This window comes from Tinamus guttatus, unplaced genomic scaffold, assembly GCF_059628265.1.
Source record: "Tinamus guttatus ecotype Peru unplaced genomic scaffold, ASM5962826v1 Tinamus_guttatus_pri_ptg000027l, whole genome shotgun sequence".
Classification (NCBI taxonomy): domain Eukaryota; kingdom Metazoa; phylum Chordata; class Aves; order Tinamiformes; family Tinamidae; genus Tinamus; species Tinamus guttatus.
In genome coordinates, this window is record NW_028288561.1 from 7,336,564 (window position 1) to 7,353,500 (window position 16,937).

The following is a 16,937-nucleotide window of genomic DNA, read 5'->3' on the forward strand; positions in this document are numbered from 1 at the left end:
TTTCCTTCTATACCTAATGGTAAGGTCTACATCAAACATAGTAGAACCCTTTTAAAAGGATTTATTTTGAAATGAAATGTATATTACAAAGGCAGTATCCTGGGATTGTCTCATACTTTCTCTTGACACTTTAATATCTGTATTAAGCTGTTAACCCTGCTTTTATGCGATCTGCTGCCATTGCTCGATCTTTAATAACTCTCCTGCAACAAAATGGCAAGCAGTATGTGTTTTAATCCTGCAGCAAGAACTCAAGCACAGGATACATAAAGCTGACAGTGATTATTTAAGGTTTGGACCCAGAAATTCAACACAACTATCAATCTCCAAAGGAATTTTAAAATAAGAAAAAAGAAAAAAAGAAAAAGTGGTGCAGGTAAACAGGTAAAGCAATGGCCATGTTGGTGTATTCTGCATTGCTGGGGGCCTTTTGAAACCATGTCATGGCTAAGGTTTTTCTTGCACATTGCAAAAGGGAAAAGCAACCAAATTTGTAGGAAATGAATCCTCAATGAAAATTAACCTTGTCCCAAAGAAACACCATTTTTTTCCATGCGCACAAGAGCTCAAGTTCACTACTAGGAGGAAATGTCCCTCTGGAAGGGCAGGGCTTGGGCATCGCTCCATAGCAGACCGCTGCTCTTTCAGACTCCATCCACTCGGTACCCACCCGACACCAGCGGCACTACACGCTCATTAATCCCCTCTAGAATCTGCATTACCATCTCCTAGTAATCACACATCGCTCCTGATTCTTGATTGCTTATAAATAACCCACCAGCGACCTTGGAAGCTCCAAGGGAGGGCTCAAGGAGCTGCTGGCTTCTCCGTGTACCTCCAGATCCAGCTGAGCCCATGGCACTTACCAGCATCCCACCCCATCTCCCAAAGAGGCAAGGGACAGTGTTGATAGGACTGCACCCTAATTACATAGCTACAATTAGCACCACACCAGGCCCGTGTGGTTTGACATAGGATTTCTTATGGCAGCTCTTTCATTTCAGTCCAAGCTGCCCTTCCCCTTGGGAAGCAACAAAGGGTTGGATCTCCCCAGGAGTCCGTGACAGCCTCTATTCTCCCATGTATCTGTGAGGTTTTTTGAGTACATCTGCCTGCAACTGGACTTCTTCTGTTTTAATAAGAGGTAATAAACAACATCACAAAAATCTAGCTCTGTAATTAGGAAAACACTTGACTGCTAATCACGGTTTAATTGTTTTGTACTTTTTTTTTTTTTTTTTTTTTTTAAGGCCTGAGCTACTCAGGCAGTGATAACACTTGTCATTAGCGTACCAACCTTGGGGCAATATTATTCTACCATCTTTACATTTGCACTCTCGCTAGAGCACAGCATCAAATATGCAGATGAGAAATCAGAGCAGAAACCAAGGACCTCATTGGAATACCAAATGTCCTAATCAGAGTTAATGATCTCACTTCCATCACGGGTAGAGGCAAGGGAAAAACAGCAACAGAGCCGAGACTGACACCAGGCTTCACATATGTGCATATTGCAAGCGAAATCCATGCATTTCCAAGTTATTTGTGGTGCTCCAGGAAAAGCTGCAATGCATCGAGGGAATGTCACCATGCCACATTTGCGTGGAAAATAACAGCCTTTAGTCACACTGGTGTTCCTGCAGACCTCTAGCAATTTCACTGGAGACGAAGGATGCTGCTTACAGACCCAAGGTCTTTTCCTTAGCAACTTCACCTGCTTTTGCCAGGTACACATTTTCAGTTGGCCTTGTATTTACTCTTCCTTTCTCCAAAGCAATAGACTGTTATCAGAAAAATCTGCAGGGCACTCGTGGTCAATGGCTTCATAACAACATTCTTAGCATTATGTTCCCAAAAGCTCATGTAAAAAGAAAAATAGTCATAATAGTAATAGAAAAGAAGGGAAATAAACAGAGCAAAGCTCACAGCTTATGCATAGTCTCCTTGGATGGTTTAATAATCTACCAAGCAAAAGAAACCACAGGGGAGAAGTAGGAGTAGCTCTCCCAACTACACTGTGTTTGAGTTTCTTAATACACCAAAAAATTGAGACTATTGATGGTAGCCCCCATAGCCTAATGTTTCTCAGCTACCTGGATTTGCTCTATTTTGCTATTACTGCAATTTGAGACAAGTCCCAGGCTCCTGAAGGCACACGGGGGATGAGTGTTGCCCACACATGGCCTTGTTGTTCTCACCAAATGGAAGGCACCGCTCAAGCACTTAGGGCTTTGCCAAGGGAAACGCTGAATCTTTCACATATTGGCAAAATCCACAGCTTGCTGCTGGCTCCATCCAACACATCAGGTCCAGTGCAAAGCTGGTGGGTTCAGGTGCTTCCAGCAACCCCACAAAAGTGGGATTGCTCCAAACCAGGGAAGGGGGAAGCTCCAGTGTGAGATTCTCACCATAAAGCCCCAGGGTCCATCCCCAAATGGCCCAAACTTTGTTAAAGTCATTATGTCTCAGAGCAAGGGGAAAGCAAGGCATGTTGCACAGAGCTCCTAGAGGTTCCTTATTGCTGCACCTGCTACCAGAGCATCCAGGCAGAGCAAACCATGCCAGGTGATGATGGAGAAGACAGGTCCATAAGGACCAGCAAAGTCTTGTGCCGAGCATGGGCATATCCAAGCCTCCAGGAACTACAGTGACACCTCAATTTTGGTAAAAAATGTGCCAGAATGGAATATTTGCAAAAAAGCTAAAAGCCATTACTGCTTTTTGCTGGCACAGAAGCAGCCTGGGATACCAAGACTCACCAAATTTGCTGTTATTTTACAGGGCCTGGAATGGACATGGAATATTTCGCTGCTCCTTTGATTCATAACACAGTTCCCCTGGGAAGGGCATGCGGCGATGCACAAATAAGGTTTACTGTAGCTGATTTGTCTCCTGATTACCATAAAAATCCTGCAGACAACAACACGCAGCACCTCATATCATGGGGCCGCTGCTGGCAACTTTTAATGCTTTCAGTTTTTCAAGTTAGCCTGGAATCGGAGATATGAACATAAGGGATAATGATGAAAAAGAGTCCATCTCAGGGGAAAGTAACTTTTTAAGCTTTCCTTGGTAAAGAGTTGTCTGTCATTTGCACAGTACTAAGCAAGCAAGGCATTGTGTTATATGGACCTTTTAGGAAAATTAAAATGCTGCTGCTGCTCCTCCAGCCCTCTGTGGCACTGGAAGCCGACACCAGCACTCACTAATAAGCTTAAAGGATTTCACAATTTCATTACAAGCCCCTCGCTATCTGGATGTCACCCCCGTCTCAGTCACAGGTACACACCAGAGTCACGTCACGCAACTGGAAAGGAGAAAATTAATTTGTGAATTGAATGAGAGCCCAGAAATATGTCATGAATAACTCCCCCGAGCTCAGCTGAGCAGGAGCCAAACAGGCGGCTTTGCCGTGTCCCTTTGGCTCTGCGCTGGCTGACGGTGTCTTACATGTGCCCACAGACAGGGACATCCTGCAAACATATTTGGGTTTGCGCTGTTCTGGTCCATCCATCCATCCCCTGCTACTTCCAAGGAGGCAAATCTCCTTCCTAGGGAGTTTGCTTTCCAGCAAAACTCTCCATTTTCCAGCAAATTCTCCAGGAAAAGAAAGACCAAACTCACAGAGCACTCAATGTGCTAAGAGATGAGGACAGAAAACCAGAGATACTCCGTGGAGCAAGGAAGGGGCAGCCAGTCCCCGGCAACATCACCCTCCAACGCAGCACCACGGAGCGGCGCAGAGCTCCCCCCAGCACCGCTTGCACAGGGACCTCATGCACCAGCATTTAAATTTTCCTCTGGCAATGTGTCTGCAAGGTGCAAAACGACTTATCAGCACTCACAGATAACCAGGCAGTGTGCAATTACTGCAGTAATTGCATAGAGAGATTAGAACCTTAATTGAATATCTGCTCTTCTAAATGCAGCTGCATGCCATGTTTGATTTGCTTTTATTTATTTATCTTTTTTTGGAATGAGGACTCTTCATGCCTCTACACAGCCATTAACATCTACTGGGAGTCTCATTTTCCTATTGGAAGCTCCTTGGGATGAGGAGTAGGATGTATCCTGCACCGTTCTCCCACCCGCCCACATCTGACTCTGGTAATTGCAGGACACAGCAGAGTTTGCCCAATTAGCTAATTGTGTTAATTCATAACATCCCAGCAAGGCATACAAGATGCAATTTAACCCATCCTCACTTACTCTGGTGACTCACATTCTGCAATCATTACCTTGTTTTCCAGGGCACTATGGAATAAGGAGCTCTCAGAGGAAAAGAGCAGGTTCGTTCCCTTGCAGGGAAGTACAGGCCAGGGAAAGGAGTCAGTTATTCCTGCACCCAATCTCTGCCCCTCAGAGCCCTAGTGGTACCTCTTATATCTGTATTCTCAACAGCTGTGCCCATGTGCCCTCCTTAGGGATTTCACAATGGGAAACAGGGAACATGTCGGGACAAGATGTTTGGCACTTTGCAATTGCAGCTAAGTAGCAGAAAGACTAAGAGGAAAAATATATATATGTATATATTCCCAGCTCATGTTCCAGCCAGGAGCTGGAAACACAGCAATATCCCCAAGCCAAGGAGCAAACTGGATCTTGCACCGATAGCAGAGACAAAGCTCCTGAGCAGCAGCTTTCCAAGCACCTGCTTTCATCTGCCTTACAAGAGGCTCGGAATTTCAATCAGGGTTTCCAGCCTGTGCCAGCTCTATAGCTGTAATTGCATCCAAGAGCACCTCACGCCTGCTGCATCAAGCGCAAAGAATTGCTAAAGGAAAATTAAGGTAGAATGAGAGCCAGAAGCCAACGCACATGAAAAGAGCCCAGGCAAAGGGAGCCTTCCCATACGCACATCCTCACGCGGTGGCTGCGCTGGTGGGAGCGGTGAGCAAAGACTCCCAGGCAAGAAGGTCTTATCAGGCCACCTAAGTGACCTCCTTCCGCCCATCAGCTCCTTTATAAGACCCTCTTCAGGTTCAACGAATTAGGAGAATTGAGGGGTGTGTGTGAGTAACTGGTGCCTTCGCCTTGCTAATTAACCAGCTGCTTCCACACACCAGCCCTTTTTTCCTTAACGGCCACCAGCAGCGGCTCTTTGGAAAACACCCAGCAACTTTTTTTGTTGCCTAAAGAAAAACATGAGATTCATATTGTCCTTTTTACTTTTGCAGCAGAAACATAATTTAATTCACAGAGCTTTGTTAAAATAACCTCTTGGAGGGCCACGGCTTACTTGAAGGTGTGAAGTTACCAATGTTATGAGCTGTTTATTGGTCCTTAGGCAGCAAACCTAGTCCTGGAGATGGATTCATCCCCACAGGATGAACCTGGCCGTCTTGTGTGCACCTTGCCAATGCCATTGCAGTGAGATTGCTAATGGCTTCGGAAAATAAACATCCTTTTCAAAGTAAGTGGGTTTCCTTAAGCCAAGTTTAAAGGAAGAAAAGTGGAGAAAAGGGTTGCACTATTTTCCCTGACTCCCACTGCTGGGATATGATTTTTCTCAATGGGAAATTCCTGTCTGGGACAGGCCACCCCACTGCCACACTGGGAGCATCCCCGGCTGTTAGCAGTGTTTATCCGACGTAATAACGGAGGAGGTAAAACATTAATGCCAGTCAACAAATTCCGTCATTTTTTAAGTGCTTTCCCTTCCGATCGCTGCTGCTGGCAGAGGGGAGCACTTGGGGATGTTCCCAGCTCGCTCATAGTAAATAAATCCCGTGCGTCTCCATCTGCCGCGCCGAGCATCCTCCTCGGCAGGAGCGGGAACCCGCCGCGGTCCAGCCTGCGGGGTGGGAACATTCCCACCAAATGACTCGCCGGATTGTGCGGGCACACACGGCCACTTCCCGCTCTCTGGAGGCACCAACCTGCATCGCGGAGCTGATCTGTGCACGGGATGGGGCAATTAGCTCCCCTGGCTCTCATTGCTAATTGCTCTTGGAGGGGAAGATTTTCAACCAAAGCTGAAGTCCAAGAGGGTTTAAATGGGATATCTTTCAAGAGGGTTTAAGTGGGATATCTTTGAAGTGCCGGGCAGAAGGACTCATGGTGCTTCCTGAGCATCCCTGGGAACCGCAGGCTGCTCTGCCAAAGCTAAAGGTCATTTTTCTTTATCATTTCTTTCAGGGATGCAGGAGAAATGGATGATTTTAAGGAGAGGAGAGTGGTAAGAGCAGCAAACCAGCAGAGCTGCCAAGTTCAAAGCACACTTGAGCCCCTGCTATTCTTCCTTGCATCAATTAAATGAAAAAGGGAACGTTCACCTCCAGCTGGGCTGCATCTCCCAGGACAGAGTGGCTTGTGCACAGCCTGGAAAAGTTCGCCCGGCCTCTTGATTCCCCCACAAACCCCTCTCCTATAGCAAAGCAGCAGAGAGGCAGAAAGGGATTTTCTCAAATTGCAGGAGAAGAGCCTGGTGGCCTCACGCGCTCCCCAGTGCGGCTCCCAGCCGCCCCCGTCCCTGCTGCCGCGTTTGCAGCACGCGGATCCCTGCATCCCGCTGCCAGGCGGCACCGCGAGCATCCTCCCACGGCTCGGGCTGGCATTTTCCCTAATGACACACTTAAAGGAAACGATTCCGCAGGCAAAGCGTTTCTTGGTGGCATGGGCACACGGCAAGCGGCACTGGGAGCATTTGGAGGTGTCGCAGGGCTCCCATGCAGCCCCGGTGTCCCGTGTGCTCGAAGCAGGGCCGTGCTTGCAGGGAGCGAGGGTTTTCTTGGCAGCATGGCTGCAGCCACTGCTTTTGCTCATCAGACCCATTTTTCGTCTTTTTGCACGCTGGGAACCGAAGTCAACAAGCCGTGAAGCAGAGAGATAGGAATTAGGGAGTTGCATCCGACTGCAAGAAGGATGCTGCTTGCAATGGCAAATGTCATGCACGAAGAGAGAAAACTCGGCTTGGGAAACGGCAGCAACAGGGAAGGCAGTGCCCAACACCGGGAGCTGGCGCCTGCTTCCCAGCCTGCATCCAGCAGGCCCTTCCCACAACGAGTTTTCCCTTCTGTCGCCTTGGCGAGCTCGGAGGGACACATTGCACAAGAAAGCTGGGACGAGCGCCCCGGGCTCGTGGCCAGCGCAGATGGAGGCTCCTCGCCGCCCACCCTGCGTGCTCCCCGTTTTCCAACTAACCATTTCCTTCCCTTCCGGATGGAAGGAACTCGGAGCCTCGGATCTGCCAGAGTCTTCACAGCCTCATCCCATTGCTCCCTCATCCCATCCACTTCTACTTCGCACTCTCATGCCAAGCTCTTAATTATGGGAGGGGGTGGCAGCAAATCCTCAAGCTGTCGGCATGCCGCGTGTTTGCCATACTCGAGTATTAATTTCTAATATGTGAGTAATTTAGAAATCTCTAAAGCAGGGGGTGTGTGATTTGGAGCTGTGTGTCAGCACGTAGAAAGCATGGAGACGGGTGGATTTCAATCAGCACCGAGTCATTTAACTTGCAAAATACAGGTTGCAATTCTTGACAGAATGGAAACGTCTCCGTTCCGTCTGAAACGTCGAGCTCGGATCTCTCACCAGGAGATGTTGTTGTCACTCAGTCTTATTCCAGGAGGCATTATTATTACTAAACACTGTCTTCTGCTATTTCTGGAAGAAAAAGCAGGATTTCTGTCGCAGTCTGCAGTTGCACGGTAGCTTCTGTATTGGGTCATTTGCAGCTATGGACAAAACGTTGGCTGAGCTGCAGTGATGCAGCTTGCACCAGGGTGCACCTTGGTCTTCAAGGATGGAAACACCAGTGACACTCTCTGAAAACTGGGATTTCTGTTCCCCAAAGGCCTTGTGGGGAGAAGGCAGTGGGGAGGGAGCTGCAGAAATGCAGCCACAAAGTGGGGCCAAACCCACAGATTGGGCCTGAATATGTCTCCACCATCTCCTGCTCCATCACAAACGTGAAGGAAAACCTTGGCCAGAGCCTAAGATTTCCTCCAAACCAAAACTCAGGATTCATTTCCTGGCCTGGGGAGAACGCAGAATCCTCCGGCTGGAGGGAACCCAACAAAACGATCTTTCTCCTGGAATAACCTTTGGGATTCTCTGCTGCTAAATCTCCACTTCCCTGGCAAGCTGGGACTGCAGCAGGGCCTTGGATCCCGGGATGCCCAAGGGCCCTGAACGAGACCCATCCCTTTGACTTCCACATCCCTTTGATCCAGCTTGGAGCTAATAGCTCCCTTTCACTGCCGGCTCCACCATGCGTATTTTGCTGCCACTTAAATTCCTTCTTTGTCCTGATTTTGCTGCTGGCACCGAGCGCAGCCTGCTTTGGATGATCACCAGGCGAGTGACATGTTCTGTTCTCATTTCCGTGCGCGGCGTTGCCTACAGAAGGAAACCCACGGAGCTGTCATGCCTCATGCAGGCAGGTTCTGCACAAGCACCGGCCCCGGGAGCTGCCGCAGGGCCACCCTCGGGGGTGGCATCCCCTGCTGTGCCACGGGGACAGCCTGAGATCCCAAACACCCTTTTTCCTGCTATGCCAAGAAAAAAAAAAATCCCTTGACTATCTAATATTAATTGAGGAAGGGGATGTGACAAACCCTTAAGAGACCAAATGAGTGTCAGTAATTCGAAGCAACCGCTTAGCAAATGTCCTGGGAGGAAAATGGGCTCAACTGCAACGTTCAAACATCTCCATCAACGTGCATTTAAAGACTGTAATAAAGATTATCCATGATTTTATTTAGGTAAAGGAACCTCTGTGATTTTAATCATGAGACAGGAAGGCTAATTAGCAGCAGGGAATCATGCAGACAGCGCTACTCAGTGGGGAAAGGAATGGGAATTCCCCCTGTGAAAGCATCTCTGAGTAACTGCTGCTTTTTTTTAGCCGTTTTTCCATGTTTTACCCCAGGAAAATCAGAGGGCTCCCATTGCTGCAGAGGCGAGCGCTCCTGCTCAAACCCAGCCTTCCTTTCTGCAGCCAAGGCCAAAGCGTGGGCGGATTTAGGCCACCCCACAGACAGGCTCCTTCCCTCGGTGGCAGCCAGGACCTGCGAGAAGCGTCACGTAACGGGTGCTGAGAGCACAAAGCACATTTCCAAATCACCAGATTCCTTCCATTTCACATCATTTACTGCTTACAGCAGTGCAAAAAGCCATCACATTCCGCTTACGGCTCTTTGAGCCACATCGTTGCCACGCTGTTTGGTGGCAGGAGCGGTGTTTTATATATTAAAGAGCAGCTACCTTGGGCTCCAGGGAAGCTGATGGCCAGAGGAGGAAAAGTAGTTCTGGAAAAGTGGGAGTGATTGTGTTTGTGCCTCCGCCCTTCCATGCCTTCCACTGGTGCATGTGGAAACCCGGGTGCGTGAGCTGGGTCGATCCGGGCTGCTCCGGCATTCCGGGAGGAGGCCCTCATGGCAACACTGCGAATCCTCTTGGAGAAACGGCACAGCGATTCCCAAAACAACCTCCTGGGAAGCAAACAAAGCATCTAAGTGAAAGAGTTAAAAAAAAAAAGATAAAAGCTGTCGCTTGGCGAGCCTGTGATCTAATCCCATGAGTCACCCCAGGATTGCGGCCGTGCCTGGAAAGCGGCGCCGGCTTCTGCTCCGCTCCTGGGGAGGCAATTCCTGCTTTTTTGTCGGTCTTCCCATCGGCTTCCCCATACGCTAGTGAAGTCCCAGGAGATCCATCCCCATCACATGCCCCAACCCCAGGAATAACACTGCCCTTTTATAGAAGTCCCCAGGAATTAGCAGCCCCAGCAGGCAGGGAAGCTCTTCCGCCGATCCCAGCAGCTGCGTTTGCACCATTGGAAGCAGCGGCAGAGCTGCAAAGATGGAAAAGTTTGAAGGCAGAAAAATACTCGTTCACAGGGAATGCCCCCAGGGTACAAGCATTTCTGGAAGTCAAGTGGGATAATCCTTCAAGGAAAGGTTAAAATTAGCATCCTGATTAAGCTGCAGCTCATAGGAATCCAAAGGCAGGAGCTGAGCATGTAGGGAGCCTTGGGAAGGTCTGCGGGGAAAGCCTACGTGTCTTTAATCTGCAGCCTCTTCCAGGAAGGAAAATCCAGTAGCATTTGGCAGACAAAAGCCCCAGATCCCCACCTGCATTCTGCAGAAAATTCAGTTTTTTATGTTTTCTTACAATATGACAATTTTTGTGCTGAAAATGGGACTCTGCGGGCTAGCTCCAGCCCCCTGCTCACTCCCTGCCTCCTGCGTGGAGGCAAGCGCAACGCGAGATGATGCATCAGCACCATTAAAGTCTCGGCTCTTTGGAATAATTGCTCTCATTAACTTTTCTGGGAGACTCGTGGAAAACAAATAGACTTTGGAATTAAATCGCCTCTTCCGCGGGACATGAATTATGGAAATGCCATCTCTCGATCTGCAGCAGACCACTCAGCATGGGGCTCAATCAGGGATCATTATGAGTTTTAATCAGAGATGATTAGGGGATACATAACGTATACAGGCCGCCTTCCCTAAACAATTTGCTCGGGATCTTCTAGTAAGGAGCATTAACTCTTGGGTAGCAATCCTGGCCAGAAAACAGCACAAAGAGTTTGCACAGAGCAGAGAGGGGGAGAGAGAAGGAACTGCTTTTGCATACTAATCCTCGACGCAGGCTAATTAGTGCAGGGCTACGTTCATCACTGAACAGATTGCACGGCGGGATCACTGCGCAGAAGTGCTCAAGGGCTCACGGATCAAATGAAACTCAATGCCAAATTGCAGCGCGGAAAAAAACAGCGAGCCATATAGGCCAAGGAGGAGCCACCGGAGAGGATCTTAGTGTTAAATATGCTCTGTGGAAACAGCCTAAAAAGCTCGGAGTAGTAAATCCTGGAGTAAAACACAAGCACCAAGAATCAAAAATAAGATTAAGGAAAAACCCTGCTTTAGCCTTATTTCGATGGAGCATCAGGGCACACACCGGTGCTGGCTAAAGAAACCTTTTTTCCTTTTTTTCTGCAATGCCTCTGCTGTGTTTCCTGCTGTCTAGACATCTGCACTCTGCATGCAGAGCACAAGCGCCGCTTACGACACCGCAGAGCTCTGACTTGCATTTCCCACCCCGCTCTGCAGCGTTTTGCAGAGACATCACTGATGACGCACCCGGCTTCACCTTCCGCTGCACAGACGTGCTCCGAAATCGCTCCCCTGGCCACAAGGGCGTTTGCAAGATCACGCCAAGCGTGCAAGGACAGCGGGGGGTCCTGGCCCCACAGGCGCGAGCCCCAAGCTCAGCAGCATCACAGATAGGGACCGTGAAGATGGATGCCCCAGGGACACTTCCAGTCGCAAGAAATCACCAGAATTAACGGGTTTTGGGTAGTCCTGTGGTGGAAGAACAGCCTTAAGCCACGTGTCCTCACAGGCTCTGAGCTCCCGTTGTCCCTCACCCGCTGCCGCGTCGACAACGATTCATCCTCCCACGTGCAGGGTGGCGCGAGCGTCCAGTTCCCTTTGTTTTCCCCATTTATCCTGCTCCTCACAGTCGGAATTAACTAACTTAAATTAGCAATTTCCTTGAAGGACATTTCCTTTCCTGCTCACCATTTTTAAGAGCAATGCAAGTTGCCATTTAGTCGATGGGAAAATAACTTGGTTTAGCCTCTTCCCGTGTCATTAGCTGGCAGCACATTAAGAACATGGCAAATCACCAAAAAGAGGCAGAAACACTTGTGCTAATCAGATTTAAGCAGCTGACAGCCCAGTTCATCAAACCAAGTTGCTCTGCAGAGGACAAGGGATGGCACTGAGTGATGGGAAGCCCAGGACGCAGCAAGCCACATCCCTCCGAGTGCAGCATCTTCTCATCAGCCCAAGTCTGAGGTTTTCTCTCCCTGTAGAGACACGAAATCCTACATAAATCACGATTACAGCTGGGTTATGATTGTGCACATTGCACATGGATCCCATATGCACCAAACATCTCATGGGGCTCGAGGGGCAGGAGGGAGCCCCCGGCTACGGAGGCAGATGCTTGGAGAGGTGGTTCCTGTCCTGGTTCCTGCCCTGAAACACCAGCGAGGTGGAGAGAAGAGACCTCACGTGGGTCAGACCCTCTTCGGGACATGCAAAGTGCTCCTGCTGCTCTCTCCATGCCCCAGCCTGGGCCCGTTTGCAGCAGAGCAATGCCCAGAGCAAGGGAGGGCGAGCGGAGGGTCCGGCGCACGGGGACAAAGCCGCCGGGCTCGGGATTGCTGGGCAAGAGGGACGGCAACCGCGGGCGGCCCCGGGCAGCCACCCCAGCTGCTCAGCAATGGTTTCCCAAGCACGTTCTTCCCAGGTGGTTCCCATTTAAAAGCCAGCACAGGAGGAGGAGGAGGAAGCAGCAGAAAACGGGGCCATCCGTATTGCTCCTTCAGTCCCTCACTGCATCGCGAGCTCTGCAGCCCACGTGTGTGAGCTCCATGTGTTCCTGCGGCCTCTGGTCCCCTGGATCAGGGTTGGTGACACCCGAGCGTGTCCATCGGAGCCTCTCCAGCTCCCGATGGATCCTGGCCTGGGGAGTCTCTTTCCCCCCACTTTCCAAACCTCTGTGCTTAGCGGCCGGGAGGAAGCGGAGCGTCCCCTCTGCTCTCGGTGTCACCCGTCCCCAAAGCCGAGCATGTCACGAATGACCATCCTCGCAGAGCTCCCCACCGCTGCGGCGCACACAGCGGTGCAAGGAATGGCCACGTCACGGGGACGTTTCTGCAGACACCAGCAGCCCTGGTACTGCCCAGGGACACTGCGGGTGCCATTGATTCCCAGGGACCAGAGATAAAACAAGACCATAACTTATACAGGCGTGTGACAAGCCCCCAGCAATATGGGGAAAACAGAATGACAAGCAAGGCAGCCTTGAGCAAGCAAGGGATGGCCAGGTCTTCTCTCAAAGCTGGATGCTTGCACTGACCGCTGTCATTGACTAGATGATTTCGGGTCTCATGAGACCCATTCCCTCTTTCTAAGCAACCCATTAGGCAAATTTATTAGCCCAAATCATCCAGTCTCCTTCCCTTCCCGCTGACCGTCTCTCTCCGGTGCGCTTGCTGGTGTTCTTCTGAGAACAGGTAGCAAACGGGAGCGAGCGCAAGCAGGGATGAGAAACGAGGCGCAGTCCTTAACGGCAAGGGTAATGCCAGACTCGCTGCGGGGTTGCTGTCGTGTAGCACTCTTGGAATTAAGATGCAATGTATGTTCAAAAGAGAACTCAGGCAGAGAAGCGTGCTGGGGGTGAGAAATTCCTGGGTGCATCTTTGGGCCTTGTGGGAGATCAGATGGAACAACCGCAGTGATCCCTTCCAGCTTGTAAGTCAGCAAGCTCCATAATTATGTCCTGTTGGTTTTAACTGAGCACAGAGTCCCATTAAGTTAAACCAGACCAGGGTGGGTTAGCAGAACTGTGTGTTAATCTAGAGCAACTTAATGCAGAAAACTCCCTTTGCTGCCTCAATATACAATCCGATATCTAATATTTACAGATCACCAGCCCCACGAGCAGATATCCACAAAGCAACTTAAAGAAATGCTCTTACAACCATGCACACCAGGTCCATAACCCACCGGCTCCTCACAGCCTTCGTGCTCATATTTACCCTGGGAGTCAAATTTACCACTTACCAAGAAAAACAGTGTGAAAATACAAGTACAAACTCCCCTCTGCTCTGCTTTTTTGCAGCTTTCAGCCTGCCAAGCACAGCCAGCGATTGCAATTGTCTGTATTAAGTTATCTCCTGAAAGAAACCTTCCCACTTGAGGCACTGAGCAGACACAGAGAGCGCTGAGACCTGCATGACGGATTATCCTCACCCACGCGCCAGGAGAGCAGGAAATGAGAGCAGGATTAAGCGTTAAGATTTTCCCTTCCTAGTTTCGCCCCATGGATGTGGTTTGGGCACATCACCTCCAGCCACAGACCCAGAAGAACTGAGGACACCAACCCAGGTGTCATGCTGCTTTTCAGGCCTGTTGTGCAGCCCCTTCTTCAGCACCACACATCCCCTCCATCACCTGGGGGCACCGGCTTTGCCCAGCTCAGCTCACTAATACAATTTGCTTTTTGTCTGTGTTATTCAAAGGAGCTGAGGGCGTCTTATACATTAACCAGGTGATTGCATAGGGCCCTTGTTAGGGAAAGATGTGCGATAGGAGCCAATAAAATAAACAATGACATGTGGGAATGCAGGGTGGATTAGCAGCCTGTAATTAAGTGAGCTGGAAAATGGACAGGACAGTAAAACAAATTATTTTATTTGAGATTTTATTTTTTTTTCAGTGATTGCCTCAAGTGGTCCATGCTTGGAGACCCCTCATCACACACAGTCCCTCCATCCTTGCCCAGCTCGGAGCGGGCGCAGCCGCCTCCTGACTCCTTCTGCCTCTAGAGAGCATCGTTGCATTTCCTTCCCAGCAAGAGAGCAGCAGCAGAGGCTTCTCCCGGCCTTTGGAGCGGCTGGCAAACGTGCTCCGAATGCTGCAGGGATTCGTGACAGCCTCGCGCTGAGATGGAGCCTCCGATGCGAGCCCGGGGGACGAGCAGAGCTCAGGGAGAGCGCGGTGCCATTTGGGGACGGCTCGCTCGCCATCGAGCTCCCAGCAAGATGCTGCCCGGGAGCTGCTCCTCAAAGCGGGCACAGCATCCCGGGAACGGGTCATTGCACCTCCTCAAACCAGGTAGAGTATCTCAGGAATGGGCAATTGCATCTTCTCAAACCGGGCAGAACATCCCGGGAATGGGTCATTGCACCTCCTCAAACCAGGTAGAGTATCTCAGGAATGGGCAATTGCATCTTCTCAAACCGGGCAGAACATCCCGGGAATGGGTCATTGCACCTCCTCAAACCAGGTAGAGTATCTCAGGAATGGGCAATTGCATCTTCTCAAACCCGGCAGAACATCCCGGGAATGGGTCATTGCACCTCCTCAAACCGGGCAGAGCATCCCGGGAATGGGTCATTGCACCTCCTCAAACCGGGCAGAACATCCCGGGAATGGGTCATTGCACCTCCTCAAACCAGGTAGAGTATCTCAGGAATGGGCAATTGCATCTTCTCAAACCGGGCAGAACATCCCGGGAATGGGTCATTGCACCTCCTCAAACCGGGCAGAGCATCCCGGGAATGGGTCATTGCACCTCCTCAAACCGGGCAGAGCATCCCAGGAATGGGACATTGCACCTCCTCAAACCGGGCAGAACATCCCGGGAATGGGTCATTGCACCTCCTCAAACCGGGCAGAGCATCCCAGGAATGGGACATTGCATCTCCTCAAACCGGGCAGAGCATCCCGGGAATGGGTCATTGCATCTCCTCAAACCAGGTGGAGCATCCCGGGAATGGGTCATTGCACCTCCTCAAACCGGGCAGAACATCCCGGGAATGGGACATTGCATCTCCTCAAACCGGGCAGAGCATCCCGCGAACGGGTCACTGCATCTCCTTAAACCAGGTGGAGCATCCCTGGAATAGGTCATTGCACCTCCCTAAACTGGGAAAAGCATCCCAGAAATGAATATAATTCCCAACTGCCTTTCCTCCCTCCCTCCTTTTTCCTGGGGAAATATTCATGGTTTTCCCCAGGAGAAAAAAAAAAAAAAAAAAGAAAAGAAAAAGCAATTGCTACCAAGATGCAAGGTGACACTCAGTGACATGCGAAGGAGCAGTGAGCAACGCGGCAGGACCGCGGGTGCCTCCTGCCCCAGGCTTTGCACTCAAAGCACACAAATACACGGACGGGTATCCGTCCCGGTACAGCGCAGGGCAGCAGGAGCTGGATGCCAAGGTATTTATCCATGGCTTCTCCCATTTTTAGGGAAGCCAAAGGCATCAGCTCAGCGGCGCTGGAAAAGCCATGGAAAAACAAACTTATTTATCAGGGAGGCTCAGTCTGCATCATGAAAGCTCGCTGGAGAGAGCATCCGTGGCTCTCGCTCCCCTGGAGCTGCCCGGGCATTCCTGGAAATCGCTCCCACATGTCAAAACACGGGCAGGAAAGCGGCTCATTTGGAGGCTGTTTTCGTGACTTTTGTTCTGTTATTTTTGTGCCGTGGCTGCTCTCCAAGCATGAAACCCCTGGCCAGCCGAGGGCCGCTGCGAGGAGGGCAGCAGTTATATTTACACTTTGCCTTTCCCAGCGAGGCCAGGATTTGCCAGGGAAGCGGGCAGGCTCAAGCAGCCCTTTCCCAGAGGAGTCCGTAAGGGAGCACAAACATTCCCGCGGCCCAGTGGGATTGGTGGCAGCGGGCAAAGCCGTGGCCGGAGCCACTACATGGCCTGAGGCTGCAGCATGGCAAGAAAATCAACTTGCACTGCAAATTCATGCAGCCATGCACGAGAAAAAAAGGGTATTTTTAGCCAGAAAACGCAATTCCCTCTGTCCCAGTGCCCTCCGTGAGGTCTCCAGCGCCTTGGACAAGATGCCATCCTGCTACTTGCTCGGGCGCAAGAGCTGCACCCGGTGATATGCAAGGTTGAGCTCCACTAAAAATGGCTTTAAAAAGTAAAACACAGTAAAGTAAAACATTTTTGTTCTCCTGGGGTATTCAGAGACGAATCTTCCTGCTCCAGGCTCCCCTCCTTGGCTTCACTGTGCCGAACTGGAGAGAGGGCATCGCTTCTTGGAAGGGATTTGTGCTTCCAAGGGGGATCAGACACGGCAGCATCCGGGCACCGGCTCATTGAGGGTCCCTCTTCCCCAACAGTCCGACATTTAGCTCACCAACGGGGCAGCTTCTCCTTCTCCAACCCCTTTCAAAAGGTTTTTGCCAGATGGGGATATGTGACAGCGAGAGCAAAGCCTGGCACCGCTTTTCCATCCCTTCCACTTTGCTTTTCAAATGCTGAAAAACGGGAAGCAATTGGTGGGCAAGACCCTGGCACCACGCGCTCCGCTGCCGACAGCGGGACTCCAAACACATCCAGCAGCCATCGAATAAGCTGGAGAGCCTCGTCCACAGCCCCACGTGTTCCTGTT